At 34.9% G+C, this 8,156-nt stretch overlaps 1 pseudogene; it reads left to right on the top strand.

Annotated features, from left to right (window-relative positions):
* Positions 1–1,112: 1,112 nt before the first annotated feature.
* On the top strand, positions 1,113–2,367 carry LOC131928433 (DNA-directed RNA polymerase II subunit RPB11-like; annotated as a pseudogene).
* The last annotated feature ends 5,789 nt before the right edge of the window (positions 2,368–8,156 follow it).

Genomic DNA, 8,156 nt, shown 5'->3' with positions numbered 1-8,156 from the left:
GTAAAAAAGTCTGAAAGAAACACGGTTGTTGATGTGGTTGTATTTGTTTTAGTAATTGAAATGAAAAGTACTAACCAAGAGCATGGATCGGGGATTAGTTAGTGATGTTACATCTAAGGATTTAAAGTTTCTAACATTTGATATTAAGGGTCAAACTATTTAGTTGAAAAGGTTTTAGAAAGTACAAGCATAGCATAATAGCATAAGCCAGAATAGTTTGGAGTAGGATATTTGAACGTGTGCATATAATAATTAAAAAAAAAACACGTTATATCCTTGAAGTTGGAATTGTGCGAGTGTTGCTATATTTCAAACTGGGGTTTCTGTACTTGATTCTTAACAGAAGGGTAAAGATTCCCCACAAATCTAGCAACAGTACGACACATAAAACATTCCCGCGTCACATGGGCTATCGCTAAGACGTCACTTACTTGTTGCTATCTAAGCTATACTTCACGGTTAACGACATTTAAACGTAAATCTTAGATTACATTTTTTTTTTTAATATTTAATTGTCACTAAAGAGAGTACATAAAAGCACCCATTATACGAACATGCTGACCTAATAAGAAAACATTGTGAAAACAGAACGTCTGTATTTGAAAAACACTTGATCGCTACCCAAGAAGTACTTGTCATGTTTAACAAATTTGTCAGCCATCACCCAACTTTCCTTTTTTGTATTTCGTGCATTACTCAATGTTAGCAGGGTTTGTCAGCGGTTGATTTGGTTTCTCCACAACCTAGAACATTGGAATTAATTATCTCCCCTTTTTTAAAAATTAAAACTAACATATTCACAAAGGGGAACAAATTCAAACTAAAAGTTTTAAAAAAATATAGAATTAAAAAAAAAAAAAGAATACCTAAAAATATAAGAAACAAATTATAAAAACTGCTACAAAAATAACAAATAATATTTTTTTGTTTTTAAACTATAATTACAATTATATTTTTTAAATACAATTTAATATTAGATTTATTTAAAAATATCTGCGCCTTAAATTGTTAAGCTAAAAGTTAGAATATATATTAATTCCTTCATATATTTTTTACGATACGAACAAAAAAAAAGTTCCAATTTTTTATCCCTTTAAGTTTTAAAATTCATCATGAATACTACATCGACTTATGAGTCATTTCTTCGGTTTGAACGAGAAAATAAATCTACATAGAGAAAAACACTATAGTCCCCAATGCAGCCATCTTCACTGTCAACAAAGAAGACGACACTCTTGGAAATTTAATTACCACTCAGCTGTTAAAATACCCCCCCCAGTGCTATATGCTGGCTACTAGATCCCTTACCCCTTGGAGCACAAGTTTGTCCTGAGGATCCAGACCACACCTGACTACACCCCACAGGAAGCCATCACAAATGCCATCACTGATCTGATCTCTGACACAACAAACGTCATCACTGATCTCTGACACCACAAACGCCATCACTGATCTCTGACACCACAAACGCCATCACTGATCTGATCTCTGACACCACAAACGCCATCACTGATCTGATCTCTGACACCACAAACGCCATCACTGATCTGATCTCTGACACCACAAACGCCATCACTGATCTGATCTCTGACATCACAAACGCCATCACTGATCTGATCTCTGACACCACAAACGCCATCACTGATCTCACCTCTGACACCACAAACGCCATCACTGATCTGATCTCTGACACCACAAACGCCATCACTGATCTGATCTCTGACACAACAAACGTCATCACTGATCTCTGACACCACAAACGCCATCACTGATCTCTGACACCACAAACGCCATCACTGATCTGATCTCTGACACCACAAACGCCATCACTGATCTGATCTCTGACACCACAAACGCCATCACTGATCTCTGACACCACAAACGCCATCACTGATCTCATCTCTGACACCACAAACGCCATCACTGATCTCTGACACCACAAACGCCATCACTGATCTGATCTCTGACACCACAAACGCCATCACTGATCTCTGACACCACAAACACCATCACTGATCTGATCTCTGACACCACAAACGCCATCACTGATCTCTGACACCACAAACGCCATCACTGATCTGATCTCTGACACCACAAACGACATCACTGATCGTTGACACCACAAACGCCATCACTGATCTCTGACACCACAAACGCCATCACTGATCTCTGACACCACAAACGCCATCACTGATCTGATCTCTGACACCACAAACGCCATCACTGATCTCTGACACCACAAACGCCATCACTGATCTGATCTCTGACACCACAAATGCCATCACTGTTCTGATCTCTGAAATTTCCCTCTTGGAAGAAAGATTCAAGGGTGCCGTCAGAGACAAGCAAGAAGGATCCCCTGTCTAGACAATTCCATATTTTTAAACCACCAATATCACTCATCCATTCACCATTGCTGTTCCTGTACATAACGCATTTCATATCATATTCATGACATTTTGTTTTTCACTTATCATGAAAACCTGTTGGGTACAAAATGTTTTGAGAATAAATGTTTTTAGCTATGAAAAAAAAAATTAAGAAGGGACAAGTTCAAAAACGAAACAATAGTTGTAAATAACCATGATCAAAGCGAGTGAGTTCAGGGAGTGAGGTTATTGTGGGCAGTGTTTATTGCAGACTTTTTTTCTCCGGGAGGGGGGGGCACTTGAAATTTTCGGGGAGGGGGGGTAGTAGACATTCTTCGGGGGGGGGGGGGCGGACGCTGTTAAAAGTATATATTTTCTATATAAATTTCATTTCGTTCGGTGTGGCGGTAGACTTTCTTCGGGAGGGCTCCGCTCCCCCCCCCCTAAAGAGATGCCTGTTAGAAACTCTGGTTGAAACCACAAGGTAAAAAAAAAAAGAGGGGTCGTCCTATGAAGCCATAGCGACATAGAGTGCAGGAGCAAGCCGAAAGGATAGGAATGATTTGGAAACAGCTGAAAAGAGTGACAGGAGACCGTGGAATGTGGAAAGCTTTGATAGATGCCCGATGCTCCGCAAGGAACGAAAAGGAAAAAAATGATAGTTATGAAAAAAAAAATCGTTCCTGTTTTTACAAGCGCTTTTATTTAACTCACTTCCTCTGTCGACAGTCTGTCTGTCTAGACGGAAACGCAGGAGTGAAAATTCGGACAGTTCTACTTGACCGATACGATTCACAGTTGACACGTGGGTCAAGACATGAAGACAATGCAATCTGAATCTAAATTTGACTTAATTGGATGCCTAATTAATTTTTTATGAATTAATTAAAATTTGGACCGAATTAGTAGGCATGTCTAGCCAACCACACCACACGCGTCATCACCTTCAATAGCTGCGCCATCACGTAATGGCTGTGTTCAAAAACCATTGCGCGCCTACTGAACGTGATGTTCAGTAGGCGCGCAATGGTTTTTAGTCATGTAACTAAATAAAACATGTAAAGTACTGAAAAAAAAATTCATAAAAAACGTTTTAATAACAAGCTTTTATGTAATGATGCACTAAAAAGTAGAAAATAAATTATAGACTACTATTTAAATAACTATAAAGAAAAGCGTGGGTGTCTTCCTTAACATTAGTAAAGGTATCCAATAGATACTAAAGTGACCCACGCTTTTCTTTATAGTTATTTAAATAGTAGTCTATAATTTATTTTCTACTTTTTAGTGCATCATTACATAAAAGCTTGTTATTAAAACGTTTTTTATGATTTTTTTTTTTAATTGTAAAACAAACTATTATTAAATGTTACATGTAGAATTTTTTTCAATAATTAAGGCAAAACTTTTTTTTGTCTCATTGGTTTGTGCGTGCAATATAACTTTTTCTATTGATTTGTGTTGGTCTAATTTCTTTTTTCAATACAAGTTTGTTTTTATTTAAATAGGTAACTTTAATTAATTGTAAGAAATTAATAATAAATAATTATTTGTTTCACTTGGCTTAACCATCTCGTTATCTCCTGCTTGTATTGAGTTGATGTAAGTTTTCAATTTATGTTAGCTGTAGTGTGATTTTATAATAAATAAATACATTTTATGGTGAGTGCTTTACTTTTCTATTGGATAAACAAATGTTGAACATAAGAAATGTTTGGGAAAATGTTGTAGCTTAAGGGTGAAGCATCACCACCTCAATAGAAAATTGACAGCTACATCTTGGAAAAAAAATGTGCATACACATATAGGCATACATATTTATCATAACATTAGGATCACACAGCTATAAAACAGCAAATAGACTTAGAACTATCAATGTTGTAAAAAAAAAAACTAATTAGACCAAAAAATGTTATTCATTTTAGTTTTACATGAACAGTTTCCTAAATACAGATTTTTCTGACGAAAAAAGTAAAAATATGATAAACATTATTATCTAACGCTGGAGTTAAAAGGGCAGCAGTGTGATGAAATTTGAAAATTTTTGAATGAAAAAAAAATTGACCCAAAAATATGTTTTTAAATTTCTAAAAAAATGTCAATTGAATTACAATGCTACTGCGTTAGTTCAGTGACTCTGCAAAGAACAATCTAGTCCAGCCCCAGATGTCACAAGCCTTCTCCTCATTTGTTACCCCCTCCTTTTTTTCCCCACCCCCAGCTTCAGTGTTTCTTCCAAGCATCTGACCCCCCCCCCCCCCCCGTAGTAAGTCTAACGCCCCCCCCCCCCCCTCCAACGAAATGAAATTATATAGAAAATATTTTTTTTAAACTGTCCGCCCCTCCCCCTGGAAATTTTAGCCCCCCCCCCCCCCGAAAATTTAGCCTCCCCCCCCCCCCCCCTAGAATTGAAAAAACGTTTGGAAGAAACATTACCCAGCTTCTACCCCTGACATTGTGTCATACAGGTTTGTCTTTGAAAAGCGGAAGGAACATAGCAAGTCCCCATATCATTGGAGTGTTTTAGTTTTAGCAATGGCAAAAATCAATGGTAGGCAAAGTGAACGTGTTTGACTTAAAATATGAAAACGAAACGTGTTACATTTTTCGTCTCTTGACCAAGGATATTGCAGTTGTTATAGTAATGAAAGGGTTAATTTATCTTGGGTGTAACCAGTGCCTGCGCCAGGTTATTTAGCGCCCTAGGCTAAACTTATTTAAATGCCCCCTTTCACACAAATTAATTACTAAAACATATGTGTAAGAAAACAATTAATTAAAAGTGATGTATTAATTTATTATCAATTGCATACACGTTATAAGTAGACATCAAAATCAAATTTTACTTGCCTCCTTCGTCTCAAAAGTTTGTACTAATTCCTTCAAATCCAGTTTGCAAGCATAATCCCTGTTTATTGAAATTGTTGCTAAGTCCACGAATCTAGTTTGTACTTCACGACATAGCCCTCCACCCCCCCCCCCCCCATCCTTAGAAAATTTTAAGTGCTTCCCCACCCCCACACCCTTCCGGGAGAAAAAAAGTCTGAAAAAAAAACACTGGAAAAAATACTTGTAGTGTTAGGCTCTCTGCAGCCCTCCCAAATTGAGTTCCAAACCGGAACTTAACTGTTTTAAGCTTGACTGTCTTCAGTTATAATTGTAAAATGTCTATATTGTGTGATTATGTAATGCTTTTTTGTTTTTGAAAAATAAAATGTTACGAATGTTATAGATTACAGCCTGAAATTGTTATATATGAATCCTTTAGGAGAGGGTGAAAAATATGAACAGACAATTAATTACATGTTTACTTTACGACTAACACTGTATATCTAGTAACATTATAAATTGCAATCTACATCGACTACTGATGTATTTGTTTTTCAACTTGGTAATGCTAAAAAACCTATCAAACTGTTTCGTTTAGAACTTAAGCGCTATATAATTTGTACAATAGCAAATAATAACGTTAAGTTGTATTTATATGTAAGCGGTCAACCTAAGGTAAAGGAATTTGAAATGAATGTAAAGTTAAGCAACGAATTATCTCCCATTTGAAAATACCAAAATTTCATTAAAGGGAAATGACTTGCACATGAATAGCTAAATTAACCTAGTGTACATAAGACATGCCTGAAAAACACAGTAAAACGCTTTAAATTTAATTACGTAATAATTATAATAAATCATTTTCATTAGCTGTGTAAACTTGTAAAACAATATATTTTACCCATTCAATACTTAACTGTAGGTGGTTTTGTTTTAAAGTTTAAAAACGTTAGCTTTATTATTACATACTTCTAATAAATTTTGAAGACACATTCTGTTTTTCAGGGTCATCATACAAACATTAGTAATAAATTTTGGATCCCTTACATAAAGGGACGCCTTTCAAAAAATGAAACATGGGTAACTGTTTTAGACATTACTAGAATTATTGATTAAATATAAGGAAATTTAATTTGAGAAAAAACAAAGTTTACGGGTAGTTATAAATTCCATCCTATTTAATATTATATATTAATAATTTAAGAGTGGTAATATAGATTCCAAAAAAACTAAAGATTTTTCAACTAGAGAACGCCCACCTTTCTTTGTAGTGTGTTCCGTACTGAATTAAAATTATCCAACTTACGATAAACTCGACTGCTCGGTATACTCTTCTACATTCACAACACATTAAACTACGATACCTAAACATAACTTGACTCGATGCTTCATAACTACGACACCAACTCGTTCAACTTCACCAAGCTCTACAAACGGTACTCCCAATCAACAATTTCACAGGACCTACTACTACACTACTATATAATTCAATACCTTAATAACACAAGAATTAATACTCCCGAACTTTAGAACTACGATACTTCATCACCTGCATCCTCATTTCTCTACTACCAATCAGATTCCACTAGACTTTCATCTACAAAAAAGCCTAATAAAAATTATGACACTTCGATACTTTATACCTACAAAACCATATCAGCAACAGTCTTCCGCCGTTACTCCCAAATCTAAACGATTCATCAAAACTTACAAAACAATTACAATACTTTGAACACCCCGTCATCACAAAACTATGTACATCAGGACAGATTTCTATTTCAAAGTCAGAGAAAACGAGACTTTCTAACCCTATTAAAATTAGATAACCGTTTGAAATATTCGAAAATTAAATTACGAACTTATTTAATCGTTTTCTACATCATGTGACACCAAACTAAAAAGGCAAAGTGACTGGTAAAAAGCCTCCCGACCTTTCAAATTAGGAAGATGGGGTTGCATTTTAACCATCACGAATAAATATAGGCCTATATAGACCTAATTCTAATTTTGGGGTGGGGTTGCAAAATTGATAATTCGTTCTGGGTGCCGAAATAGATGGCTACTCCTTTATAAAAGTTATTAATTGAACCTTTTGCGCCCCCCCCCCCCCTAAGGATGGCGCCCTAGGCGACCGCCTAGTTCGCCTTATAGGTAGCGCCGACCCTGGGTGTGACCAATGGTGAAGGTATGGTATGTAGTAAGTAAAGGATCTGATGGATTTTGACTTTTTGTGATAACTTTAATAAATATAGGCATGCATTTTCATACGTTAAAAGCTGAAAACAGTACTCGAACCTTTTCTACTTTAGAAACGTTATTTTTTAAATTTATCCATACAGTGTTTACAAAATAACAATAAATTTATTATTTTTGCAAATTCAATTTTAAATATTAATGTCATGAAAAATCTTGTCTTTAAATTTTTTTAAAGAATTGTTTTTTTATAGGCGAATTACGATATGCTTAATGTTTATAATTATGAACGTTATTAAAAAGCAACTAGCATTCAATCGCGTAGTCAGGAATTTTAAATGAAGAAGCTAAAATATTAGTTTAACATACACAGCTATACACCCCCTCCTCCCGTTTAACAAAAGGTACGCTAATGATAGCCATCATAAACCGGATCTAATTTCAAAAGCTCACTACATAAATTGACATAGCGTTTGTTAATTAACTACACTGATATATTTTAAAATTTCTGTAAGATTCTTTACTGTTTTCATTAAAAACATCGTGAAGAAATTAAAATAAAATATCAAGCTAAATTAACTGAACGGCGAAACAAAACTATTTAAAATTATCAACTAAATTTTTTAAATAATGGATGCTGCAAAATAATTACTATCATTAAATGTATATTGTAAAGTTATAATGAGCTATCAAGCAAAATGAGTGTAAATAATAGTTTTACAGAATCAACAAACATGAGTCAGGTTCTACAACTCAACACAATGA

This window comes from Physella acuta, unplaced genomic scaffold, assembly GCF_028476545.2.
Source record: "Physella acuta isolate Inbredline_101_S28 unplaced genomic scaffold, ASM2847654v3 ptg000090l, whole genome shotgun sequence".
Taxonomy (NCBI): Eukaryota; Metazoa; Mollusca; class Gastropoda; family Physidae; genus Physella; species Physella acuta.
The sequence above is the reverse complement of the archived record's forward strand: the minus strand, read 5'-3'. Positions and strand labels throughout refer to the sequence as shown.